The 13739-nt window shown below is 43.0% G+C and overlaps 1 protein-coding gene across 1 annotated transcript in view; it reads left to right on the top strand.

The window, feature by feature from the left end:
* The window catches only part of LOC308315110 (CUB and sushi domain-containing protein 1-like), a 694698-nt gene that overhangs the window by 46085 nt on the left and 634874 nt on the right, over window positions 1-13739 (top strand). The gene's annotated exons all lie outside the window — the stretch shown is intronic.

The following is a 13739-nucleotide window of genomic DNA, read 5'->3' as shown; positions in this document are numbered from 1 at the left end:
GGTTACAATCGATACACGTGTATTATTATATACATCCTTTAGCTCTGTTTCACCCATTTCAGGGGCCCTCTGGGAACTGAAATCCCCCTGGATCTGGTATCGACGTGTAAATAATAAACATGGAAATAATGCTTCAATTTCAACTTGCGTTGGTCCTCCAAAGCAGTGCTTCCCAAACGTTTTCATGTCAAGGACCCCCAAATCGACACTCATTATCCTGCGGACCCCCATTTGGAAATATATGCCAAGGACCCCCATAAGAGAAGATTTGTACGGCTCTAGCAGTGAGTTTCAACCATTTTTATTTCAAGGGCCCCCGGTTTGACCTGAATGACCTCTATGCAATGGCATGTCTATCTCTGGGACCCCGATGTATGTTGTAAAATTAATTAAAGTTAATTTAACTCTGAGAGTGTACAAATGGAACCAAATTCATTTGTGCACTCTCTGAGTTACAGACTCATAAGGGTCCATTTGGTTTCTAACTATCATTTAGCTGGGGACCCCCTGGAACTCCCTCAAGGACCCCCTGGATCTCCCTCAAGGACCCCTAAGGGTCCCCAGACCCCACTTTCGGAACCACTGCTCCAAAGCTTGCAGCTTTTTTCATTACAACCTCCTCACGGTAGAGTTGGTCTTTCATCCTCATCGGGGGTTCGCGTTGCAATTGACTCCCTTTTGATTCCTCTGTCATGTAAAAGTCCAAAGAAAAATGTTAAAATGACCGTTTCTAAGTGAAATAAATGAAATGAAGTGACGATCCAAGGAGCCGTATATAGAGCTGCCTGCCACACGGCAGCTCACTGAGAAGAGGATCACCGAAAATGGAAGGAATGTCTCACACCTTCATCATTCTGCATTGTGATGCAATGTCCTCTGGGACACGTCCGACTGTGGGTTCCCTTGAAATCCTCGGTCTGCGTGTTTTAAATGGATAGTAATGTCATAAGGTATAGTTCCAAAACTATTGAGTCAGTCAGAGAGAGAGAGAGAGAGAGAGAGAGAGAGAGAGAGACATTGGTCAGCCGATCGATATATCGACATCTGAATTATTTTACTCCCCGATAATGTTACAAGTATATAAGCCCCCAGAAATCCTGTAGCGGTCAGTCCCTAAAGAACAGTATACTGTCTCAACTATAAACTAGCACATTCTAAAAAATGTGTCCAGTTGTCCACTGACTCCAGAGAAGGATGAGGCTTCTTCTCATTCCAAACAAAAATATCATTTATTCAATTTATTGACGGCTTTAAAAGGGCATTTCTTTGATTTTATCAATGTGTAGCTGTCCGTTGTGCTGAAGGTGCACTTATACAGACATGAAATCTGACCTTATGTATTTAGCCTATTTATTTAGGTGAGTGTGCGTGCGTGAGAGAGAGAGAGAGAGAGAGAGAGACAGATTCAAGGTCAGGGCACAGTGCACACATACTCTGTATACAGTCTCTTTCACTCAGTCACACAGGGGAGATCATTGAAGGAGCCAGCTGACTTATTTTTGAGGGACGCTAGCCCCTCCAATATGCCCAGCTTTGTGTGTCTGTCAGCGATGATTGGATTGGCTGAGCACGGAAAGTGTGGATAAAAATCACAGCCGTGTGAAGTGAGGGGCGCTCTTATCATCGAACATCATCATGGCGTAAAATAGATACTATTTCACATGTGAAGAACAGAAAAAAGAGTGATACTGGGTGAGAGAGAGAGAGAGAGATAACTGCTGAGACACCAGCTGAACATGTATGTCTGCATGCAACCCTCCTATCTCAGGTGGAGTTGACAGTTCTGCTTATATAGCCTAAAATCTCCTCATCTAATCTTGACATGTCAACTTAATAACTCGCTCGTTCTTCTTTTAAACGGCCACTTATTAAATCATATATGGACAGCTGTGTCGCTCTCTCTCTCTCTCTCTCTCTCTCTCTCTCTCTCTCTATCTCTCGCCCACCCTCTCCCTTTAAAGGGAGCTAATTTAACTTGCATTGTAGTCGGCACGCCATCACCGTGCAACCTATATGTACGTTTCACCTTTCTCACAGTTAACCATTATGTCAACATTGCTCTGAATCATAGGTACAGGCATCTCTCTCTCTCTCTCTCTCTCTCTCTTTCGTTTTTAAAGCATGCTCATTGCTCACTCTATCCATTTCTCACTCTTTCTCAGCGTTGTGACACTATCTGGTAAAGTGATGTTATCATGTGTTCGCGCTGTAGGAGACGTGTAATGGCGCTGATACATTGGCTCGGACAAAGACTATAAAGCTTTACGCTAAATTGTCAGCAACATTTTTCACATGACGTGGCAATCAAATACCACCTGCATTGTCTGCAGTATTGCCTGCATTTCAGCTTAGCGTGTCATTATAGGCCTGTGTGTGTGTGTGTGTGTGTGTGTGTGTGTGTGTGTGTGTGTGTGTCACTGTGTGTGTGTGTGTGTGTGTGTGTGTGTGTGTGTGTGTGTGTGTGTGTGTGTGTGTGTGATGTCAACTGGTGACTGACTATGAGGCACAGCAAGGCAGGAAAATGAAGAGAAAGCAGACAGAAATGTGAAAGACGATGACAAAAGGTCAGTGCACTCAGGAGGAGAAGAGAGGATGGGAGGAGAGGGAAGACGAGGAGAGATGGACGTTTGTTCCCGTCCTTGTATTGGCTCTAATTCCCTCTAATGGACCCGTTATTAAAGGGGGAGTTCACCCATTTCCCCTGCCCTTGAACGCAGCACTTTGGAGAGGCCACGGAGATAGAACGTTAGCTGAGGTTGGCTGGCGCTGTGCCAACAGTCCATCTCCTTGTCACTTCAGCTCAGGAACAAATGTACTATAGCGCCACAACTAGCGATTATTGTCTGTCTGTCTGTCTGTCTGATCTATCTAATATTGTCGGGAGGAAACCACCTTACTCCATCTTTGAGGTTTTTTTGAGTTTTCCTTTCTTTTCTTTTTTATTATTATTAGTTAAATAAATCAATGGTATTGAACAACCGTTACGTATGTGTGTTCTGTTGGTTACAAAATATTGAACCAATGAAAAGTATTAAAAAGTGCTTCGGACAAAACCTCTTAACTCCATTGGACCCTATATCTCAAACTGTCTGCTAAAACAGCTAACTCCATCACCTCTCCCCCTCTCATGCAAATAATTGACAATATATAAAGTCACAGTACCAACTTTGAAGAGGCGGTATTGCATTGTTTAAAAAAATATATAAGGTTTTCTTCATTTCCTGCATGGTGGTTTCTCCCGACAGCAGAGATATTTTCACTTTCTTCACTCCCCTCCCATTCATCCCTCTCCAATTCTAACATCAAAGATGTTTTAGTTTGGCAGCAACACGGCACAACAATTGCCCAAAGAAATTGCAATGCATAAGATAAAGCTTTATTGATCCCCGGGGGGGAATTCAGGCATCATAGCAGCCGCCGCAGCAGTAAGAATGAAACACAGGAGGAGGTACAGGTAAGAACAACGGACAAACTTTGTCTTTATCTGCTGCTGCTATTCTTTGATTATTTCACTTTATTTATTTTGTTTTGTATAGATTTGTATTTTCATTGTTGTTGCTGCTTTGTCTGAGGAACCAGTACAATATAACTTTACTCTCATGCACTCGTACACAAGATGTAACAATAAGGAACAATAGTTGTATAGTACTCAACCAAAACAATTGAATCAAATAGAATAGAGCTTAGATTCTGGCTTTACATATATGTGTATATATATATATATATATATATATAAATATATATATATAAATATATATATATATATATATGTGTATGCACCTAGTGATCTATATCTATAGCTCTGTATACAACGTGTCTCGCCACCAACTACATTTTTACCTGTTTTCTTTCTTCTTTTTCTTTTCTCTTCCGGAAGACATGATGGAGCTAGCACAAAACAAAAGATATTTCACCCACTTTACGCCTGCATGTGAACGCACACACACACACACACACACACACACTAACACACGCACACTGTATTGCACTGTATTGTGTATATGGACAATACAGTACAACGTTTCAGGCCGACATCAATGATCTGAAGCTAAGTCCTGTCATTTAAAAGCAAATATGGAAATGTGATCTGTCGGTTCTCATAAGCCATCATGATCCTCTACCTTCAACCTTGCAAGAGTGTCTGATTAGGTACAGTTGTGTGTGTGTGTGTGTGTGTGCGTGCGTGCCTGCATGCCTGCGTGGTTGTGGTTGTATAGTTCAGTGTTTCCCAACCTTTTTTGTCCCAGGGCACACTTTTCATAGCCTAAAAATCTCGGGGCACACCTAGATATACGGAGTATAGGCCTATCAATATACATACATATGTATGTGTGTGTGTGTGTGTGTGTGTGTGTGTGTGTGTGTGTGTGTGTGTATATATATATATATATATATATATATATATATATATATATATTATAGTTGACCCTGATGAGAACTTTCGGTGACAAACAGCAGTGACTCACTCAACTATTGATCCGTGGCTCAGCTAACTTTCAAGGTAACGAGGAAGGCAGCATACAGAAGGTAACTAGGAAGGCAGCACACAGAATCAGACAGAAGATGGATTTTCCTTCTCTCTGATTACAAATTGAGCGTCGCGTTTGTTTTCAACATACATTAATAGGCATTATGTTGGTGTATGTTTTGTCGTATAATTAGATACGTTGAGTCGTAAGTAGCCTAATTGTGAATCAATGAGGTATTTCCTCTAGATATATGAAGAGAGTACGTGTTATTATAGATTGACTCTGGCTTTTCAATGTTATTTATTTTTTATCTTTTATTATTGTCATGGGAAACACCAAAGAGTGGTTTTTGTGATGTGGTCAGGGTAAGTCCAGTGACTTATTTTGATATTGTGTAAATTTACTTTGTACCTAGCCTTTGGGATAGCAGAGTTTATTAGTAAAACATGTAGGTTATTGCATATAAAAATGCTCTGTAACAATGGAGCTGAAAGCGGCAATTATGTCTTGTTTAAATGTCAGTTGTACTATTTTCATTTTACCATTATTCATTGTTTAAGATTATTTATTTGTCAGAATAGTGATTAAATTACAAGGCAATTGGCAGCCGAATATTTACAGTGTTTAAGAGGGTTTCATTTAACTCTTTGTGGTTTTCTAGGGCTTAAAATGTGATTTTCTGCGCATACGTACGAGCTGAGATATTATTCTTTGCTTTGTCGAAATTGACGAAGTGACGGCGTTTTTCATGTGAATCCAGAGGGGTTCATGTGAGGTTTTCATGTGGATCTCCAAGAAAAGAGGTCCATGTGATATGGTTCATATATCATATATCTTAAATGTCTGTGTTTGCAAACCATTTTGGGGAGTTTCTGTACTGTGATGCTGGCTATTTTGGTGTCCTTGAAAGTGTTCAGCTGAGGATCGAGGGGGGGTGTGAAAGAATTATGGTTCCCTGTTCGTCTTGGCATGACAGTCTTGTGGTCCCACCTGGGGATGGTTTGTTTATACTCCTGAGTCACACCTAAGGACTTTACATGCTAGAAGATAAACAGTGGACCAAAGGGCTACAGTAATGTAGCCCTTTGGACACTGTCTGAGCAAATGTGTACATGTGACTCTTGATAAACCAGTTGAATTTGAATGTAACTTGGTCAGTCGGGCTGGTCACTATACCGGTGGTCAGCTGCCTCCTGTGTGAGTCTTAACCTGTATGCTATGCTGTGCTGTACTACGCTGAATAATCACATCGGAACATCTCATCTGCTCTGTCGTGCCGCGTCACAACTTTCTCCGGGGCTCTCCCACCAGATACCACACCGAATCAAAAGCAGTTTTGTCAAAGAAAAATTGCCGGGGTTACCGCTTGTGATGAACATTGTCACATGTCCTCTCTCTCTCTCTCTCTCTCTCTCCCCCCGCTCTCGCTCTCTCCCACTCTCTTTCGCTCTCTCCATCTTTTCCCACACCTCCTTCCCTCCAGTCGTTTCTGTCAGAGTACTTATGATGAAATAGATTTTCATTAAAACTCTATCAGCCATAATGTAAACATACAGTAACATCCTTTAAGGATATTCATAATTCATACATTCGGTTTCCTTCCCCGAGAAGCTATTGCGCACGAGGACGTGTGCAGTATATATATACTGTACATGGTGTCACGTTTGCATGCATTATTCAACTTGGGATACAGGGCTTCTGAGAATAATTTAATGCACTCAGTCAGTCAGTGGAACTGTGGAACGTTGTGAATTCAGGACATTTTCAGGGATTGAAAAAGGATTGGACTGTGTGAGTTCAAGTGGAAAGGCAAAGATATTAGCTAAGGCCTCTTTGCGAGATCATTTTAAAAGTAGCTACAACAAACACTTGGCCTTTACTTTAACCCAGAATATATCATCCATTTCTAAAATACCTTGATGAAATATAGATGATCTCTAAATGCTCATCCTAGTATCAGCCCTATTAACCACTTAAGCCCTTTATATCAACTATCCATGGCCCAGTCATTTTTTTTCTTTTCCTGCTCTGTCTACACCAAACGAAAATAGCTGATCTACAAGCTCGCAACCCATTGCATTTTGACACGGTGTGAGATTGTAGGTCTGCTGTTTTTGCCAAGCTGTTCGCCGATATGCCCAGAATATATTAGCGAGGCTGGGGTTCAAATGATGAAATCCTCAGCTGGTGCAGTGGTGAAGTCCCTGCTCACCATCCTCAGAGCTAGTGGTGATTGAAGTCCCTGCTCACCATCCTCAGAGCTAGTGGTGAAGTCCTTGCTCACCATCCTCAGAGCTAGTGGTGAAGTCCCTGCTCACCATCCTCAGGCACTGGTCAGCAGGAAGTGTTGGGTGGGAGGAGTAGAACGAAGGCCCGGCCTACGTCCTATACGTCCTCCCGGTGGGGAACCCCCACACTGAGTTGCACCACTCGCTGTACACTGTACTGTACTGGCACAGTACAGTTTCTGGTGGTGAAAAACAACCATGCTGTTTTCGTGGTCAGACGCACCCACCCACCCAGCCACCCACACACACATCACACCCAGTGTGAGCAGTGCCTTTGATGAGTTAATTTCATTAAGGTCTGTAGTCGGTTGGTCCAATATGCACATGGACATGACCATAGGGGGTGCATACTTAGTTTAGACTAGTCATTGGTTAGACATGGGTTAAGGTTTAGGTGTTCTGCCCCGTGGGAGGTTAGGGTTAGGGTGAGTGTTTGAGATAGGTTGTAGTTGTAGGACTAATGATTGGTCTAACCAAATGACTAGTCTAAACTAAGTACTGCACCCGACCATAGAGCACCGAAGTCTGACGTCAATACGGGGTGCATACTTAGTTTAGACTAGACATTGGTTAGACATGGGTTAAGGTTAGGTTTAGGTGTGCTGCCCCGTGGGAGGTTGGGGTTAGGGTTTGAGATAGGTTGTAGTTGTATGACTAATGACTGGTCTAACCAATGACTAGTCTAAACTAAGGACTGCACCCGTCAATACCGGTAGAGGGCGCTGGTTCATGTACCACTGGTTAATTTTTTTATTTGTGTTGTAATCCCCATAGGGGGATTTTATTCACTCATATGGATATGAAGAATCAACTGACTGGGAGAAAACACAATTTTTACTGCTGCTGCATTAGTAAAACTTTCGCTAGAAATAGACTACATGATATATGACTGACTGACTGTCGTAAATGACACCTCCCCGACAATTTTGCAGAGACAGTTTGTTTATTTTTGGACCACAAAGCACATGGTGAAATGTTGGAGTGGCTAGCACCGCTAAGAATCTTTGTCATCTTCTTCTTTCGTGTATCATCCTCAAATGTCCAACTCAGTATGGAGTAGCCACACCCTTGTCTCTGGTCCCACGTGGAAGAGGCCGGCCTCCGAAGGTGGTCTGTACAGGGGGCAGGTGTTAATTATGTGTTCGGCAGACTGCTCAGGCTCGCCACACTCGCATGCTTCACTGTCTGTCAAGCCCCACTTCTTCATTGCTGATTTGAAGCAGCCGACTCCCATTGCGCAGGCGGTTCAGTAGGGTCCATTGCCGGCGTGGTAGGTCCTCTCCTTCAACACCGTCACCCGGGTCACAGATGTATAGCGATGCATACGGGAGGGCCATCAGACTCCCACTCCTGCTTCCTAGATGCCGCCAGACATGCACTGGTGGATAAGTCCTCCGAGATGGAACGCAGCATCTCTTGTGCCACCTTGTCTGTTTGGAGGCTCTATTTCCACTGTAGTGTTGTGCCTGTAGTGTTTGTCATCTGGGAGTCACAGACTCTTTTTATTTTTATTTTGTCCAAGTGGTATCCAGAGGGCCCTTTGGCTACTAGCTAGAAAATGGTCTTTATAGGATCAGGTAAAAGTGGAACATATGGCTTAATCTGGTAAACAGTTGCTCACACATCTGTACGATACTTAGCTGTATAGTTTTAAGTGGTATGGTGTTTGATGCAGCTAAGCCAACAGCTTGTGTGTTTGTGTGTTCAACAGAGTCAAGCCTGCCAGCTGCCGACTGCCGTCCTGAATCAGTGTAATGAAACATGCACCCATGGGCACACATACACACATATACATAAGAACACACATAATATGCACTCACTCACACACACGCCTGCACTCTTCCAATTATTTAGTTCTGTCTCAGCAAACAAGCAGAAAACACCCAAAAAAGAGAGTGGGGAATGGGCATCCGGGTGGGGCATGGGTAGAAGTTAAAGACTTAAGGACATAAATTCGTTTTTCACACTTTTAGAGAATATCCGTGGTCATCATTCCCTCTGGAACTCATTCCAAGCTCACACGTTGAAAACCACACTCAAAACCGACCTTTTCAGATTCGCATTCCCTAGATATATGTTTTGTATTGTTACAAAACAGTAAAAATATAGGCCTGAAAGTACACAGCTCGTCCGTGTTAATTTAACTCTGAGAGTGTAAGGCTCATTTACAGTAGGTCCATATTTAATGTTAGAGCTATAAATTAAACTTAATGATTATACTGTGTCAGTAAAGGGAGCAGGCAGATGTCAACTCCTAAACTGCCCCATTGTACACAATTCAAACCATAAAAATATAAAACAAACCATGCCACAATCCCGACTATACATCGAACCAAAATGTAAAATCTTGCCCCTTGCGGTGACTGCTCTCTCTCTCTCTCTCTTTTGCACACACGCACGCACACACGAACACGCACACACAACCCGTGGTACATTATGTTAATTTAAAGGGAAAAAATAGTGCAGGAATCCTCATAGTTTCTGACCTCTTTATCTTAACCTCCTGTTCCTCCTGCTGCTCTCCCGGGCTATACCCGCTCCAGCTGCCAAGAGTGGAGGAGTGGAGAAGAGAAAGCAGAGATAAGAGAGGGGGTGTGGAGGAACGTGTATGTACACACACAATACAAGGCCGCTGCTGTGCGATCGATCGTGTGTGTGTGTGTGTGTGTGTGTGTGTGTGTGTGTGTGTGTGTGTGTGTGTGTGTGTGTGTGTGTGTGTGTGTGTGTGTGTGTGTGTGTGTGTGTGTGTGTGTGTGTGTGTGTGTGTGTGCGTGCGTGCAGTATATATATATGACTCATACCAAGACTCACGAGAATGGGGTTAGGAAGAGGGGAATCAATAACCAAAGTAAGTAATGGTTATAGTTCATGCCTATAGTCCGGGGGTTTCCATATACGTTTGTTTAACGTTTTGTCATGTGTCCAGTACAAATTAAGAGAAACTCAATGTGTCAATAGGTGATTCACCATCAACATACATGTGGGGGGGAATAGTGGAGATGGTCTTCCGCCTGAGCACCCGTCCTTTCACTGAGGCGTGGGTAGAGTGATGAGTGGATGTTTGTAGTGCAGCCCATAGACAATAGACATAGAAAGTATACGTGTACTTTTCTTTTTTTTTTATATATAATTTTTATCCCATGATTGTGTAACCCATTTTTCACCCCTGTGTCAATTATCTATATGATCCTGGGCTCTACACACCCTCCACCAACCTAGTCCCCATATATGGGGGAGACTTGAACTCATGCTTCCTTCATGCCTGAGTGTCCAAGTTGCTCCTTTACACCTGACAGGGGGGAGTTTCCCTGGTTGGACGTAGCGCGTGGAAAGGAACACGTTATTCCAACCAGTTCCTTTCCCCTCTATCAGGCGCCCCGGCGTGTATACCTTTCTATGTCTCCTTCGGTTCTGGGGCATCTGTATCTCAGGCACCATTTCAGGGAAAGGCAAGCCTGCGTCACAGAAGGGGACATTTAGAGTCGAACCGAGAACCGAGCCGGTTCGGGCTCAAAATATTGTCTTGTCCCTCGGGCATTGTCGAATCCATTCCAAATTGCAGCGAGTCTCGTTCGGATCGTCTGAAATTTCCGTTACCCGAAATTACCCGTGAGGATCCGAACTTTATATATTAAACCCTTTAACTTTAAAATAGGTTTAAAAAATGGACATGCGTGCGTTGTAATTATTACATTCTAAAGTCCATATTGTCTGTTGAACAGACAATATGTCCATTGAGTCAACGAGGGCTGGGTCTCGTCATGCACCTTGACATGCCGTCTCTCTCGCTCTCTCTCTCTTTCGCTTTGTCTCTGCCTCTCTTACCCCAATCCCTAACGCACGCACGCACACCCCGCTGGCTATATTAATGCAATCATGGCAGCCCCCTTGAGCGAGCGAGGTGAAACACAAAGCAACGACGAGCAATGTAGGACGGTTTTGTTGTGATTGTCAAGCTCTGGTAAGAATGTCGGTGTGCTAAAATGCACTAATATTATACAAGTTTCTCGAGAGGCACGTCGCTCATAGAGTGCAGACTCATGTCATGTTGACATATAACATTGCAGAGAACACACTATGGCCCTCATTTATCAATGCGGCCGTCGCGGCGTACGCCAAAATATGGGTGTACACCGGAATCACCGCAATTTAAGGCATTTATCATCTTCAGCTATATGAGTCATAATGGAAAAGCATGATCTCCTTGATGGGAGCGAGTCTTGATTCAAACCCCTGCTCACGATTTCTTTACATCAATATGTGTTTGTTCACTTTCTCCCATCACTAGCCTAAAAAGAAGCACATATACTTCTTTTCAGTTTATTTCCATTCTCTGAATTGTTGGTTAACACCTTGACACTGAACCCCTGGAGAACAGAATGTTTCATGCGGTAATTCACCTCTCTTCATTCTGGGAGACCATGAAGGATACAAAAGACAAGAAGAATGTTGTATAGTTTTGCTTTGATTCCTGAAATGTATCGCAGCAGTGGTTGGGTTCTCTCTCTCTCTCTCTCTCTCTCTCTCTCTCTCTCTCTCTCTCTCTCTCTCTCTCTCTCTCTCGCTTGCATGTGTGCTCTTCTTTGCTCTGTTTGCCAAGTTATTGACTTTAAAAGGTTGACACAGTGGAGGCCCCTATTCTCATACTGATCCATAATCTCTGATTTGACTGTATTAACTTTTTAATCTCCCTCTCAATATTAATCCCCCCCCCCCCCTCCAACACAGCCTTCCTCCTGCGTAATCATTTCCATATCATTTTCATTTCTCTCTTTGACTTTTGCACTTTTAATTAGATCTATAAACTAATGCACGCAGGTGCAGTATATTTGTAAGGAACGGTGATGTGCAGTATATGGTACTTTGCTTCGGTTTGCTGTGTGAGCACCTTCAGTCTCACTCAGTGGTGGAAAAAGTACTCAATTGTTTTGTAGCCTTGGTACCCTGCATGCAGGCTTTTTTTTTCATTCGCAAAGGCTCACAAAAATGAAAGCCTGGGGGAACGAGATACATTTCCTGTTCTAGGAGTGGGAGTGAACTATACGGTGCAGAGGGGCGCTACTGGTGATGTCAGTTATATTCACTGTTTTCTACCAGGGAGGGATGGGGCGGAGGGGGCAGGGGCGGGCAATCGGTGCACCAATATACTCCAGCGCTTGCTCTATGCAGCGCACTCACCCCTCTAGACCAGAAAGCACACTGGCTGGGCCAGGCTAACTTAAAGGTAGTGTAAGTGATTTGCTTTGATTAAAAGAACTGTTAAAGGTCTGGGCCGTGGCTCAGCGGTCCAGGCACCTTGGCTGGTAGTCCAGTCTGGCAGTGTGCCGGGGTTTCGACTCCCGATCCTGACGGCTTTTACTGCATGTCACCCCATCTTTCTCTCCATGTCCTGTTAAAAGGGTCTATATTGTGATAGTACTCATTGCTATAGAGTGTTGGTTCAGAGAGAGTCTCCATGTCTCTCCAGCTTTTTATGGAACAGAAAAAGCATTTTCAGGAACTGAAACTTAAACTCGGATACTAGTTTTATCCAATCAGGATAGAGAACTCAGTCAGGATACAGATTAAACAAGTGGAATTGTAAGTGATGAAATAAAGAAAAGAGCACACAAAATTGGAACCTGAAAACTATAAAAAGCAAGTCTTTTGCACACCTACAGGCGACAGGTGTGTATGAAAGGGTAAAGTCCCGACAATGAAAAAGAACAAACACTTGCACACTGTCTTCAAATGCAGTGAAATAACTTGAATAGGGAAACAGCAACGTTTCGGCCTATGCAGTATACGGCCTTCATCAGGGTATCTTTATGTAAATGTTCTTAAAGATAGCGTTCTTTGTTTTATTTTAATGTCTCTTCTATTTTTAATCTGTGAAGCACATTGGGTTGCACTTGCTGTATGAAATGTGCTATACAAATACAGTTTTAATTGATTGATTGATTGAGGCCGCATAAGGCCGAAACGTTGCTGTTTCTCTATTAAAGCTTTTTCACTGCATTTGAAGTGTGAGGGAACCTGAACACTATAAAATATAAGCTCATAAATAGCTACTCTCTCCTGATTGGCTGAAATTTTTTCACCTGCATGACAATGTATTTTCTGTTTATTAACACAATCAGCGCCGGGATTTCTTTCAAAATAGAAGCTCGGGGTGCCGGGAAGATATGGCCGCTTTTACTCTGTAAGCCCCTCCCACATCTGTTCCGGAAAAAAAACCGGGAGACATATTTTTGCTTGCTTACCTTTAAAGATTACGATAAAAGTCGCTGATGATCGCTCGCTTCATATTTTTAACGAGAGGCATGTTGGAAGTCAGAAATGAAGAGCTTAGTATATCCATCTGGTCAAAACCACGGAGAGCTCCTTAGATTTCATGCGCAGAGCCTTTCTTTGTAAACGGTAAACAGAGTGAGCGACAAAGCGCATGCGCGAAAGAGCAAGGAGTATGGTGCAGAAGGAGAGGACAACTAAAAAATGATATCGGTTGGATTAGTTATGACGTGCCCACACGTCTGAACCAGCTAAAGAGCTGGAGAGACAGGGAGACCCCTGTTACTGAACAAACAATCAATACTGCAGTAAATGGCTGCATGGAATTCAAAAGTACCAAAAGTGAAAGTACTCATTGAGCTCATTCAACTGCTTCAAGAGCTTAGTATATCCATCAGATCAAAACCACGGAGAGCTCCCTAGATTAGGAGATACGAGAGATTCTTTCTGCAGCGGTAAACGGAGAAGTGAACGGGACCGCAGATGTGCGAAGAGCAAGGAGTAGGCTATGGTGGCCTTGGAGGCCAACTAAAAAAAGAAAAGAGAAAAATTCAGAATATTTTTCTCTCGTTTGATATCAATGAAAATGCGCTAGGATGTGTGTCCGTCGGTTGGATTAGTTATGACATTCCATCATACGGTCTAAATATAGGTTAATGTATGTTTTGTAATAATGGGATAATCAAAATCTACAAAGTAACTAAAGTTTTCA

This window comes from Protomyctophum bolini (genome assembly GCF_963924005.1).
Source record: "Protomyctophum bolini genome assembly, chromosome: 1".
NCBI lineage: Eukaryota > Metazoa > Chordata > Actinopteri > Myctophiformes > Myctophidae > Protomyctophum > Protomyctophum bolini.
The sequence above is the reverse complement of the archived record's forward strand: the minus strand, read 5'-3'. Positions and strand labels throughout refer to the sequence as shown.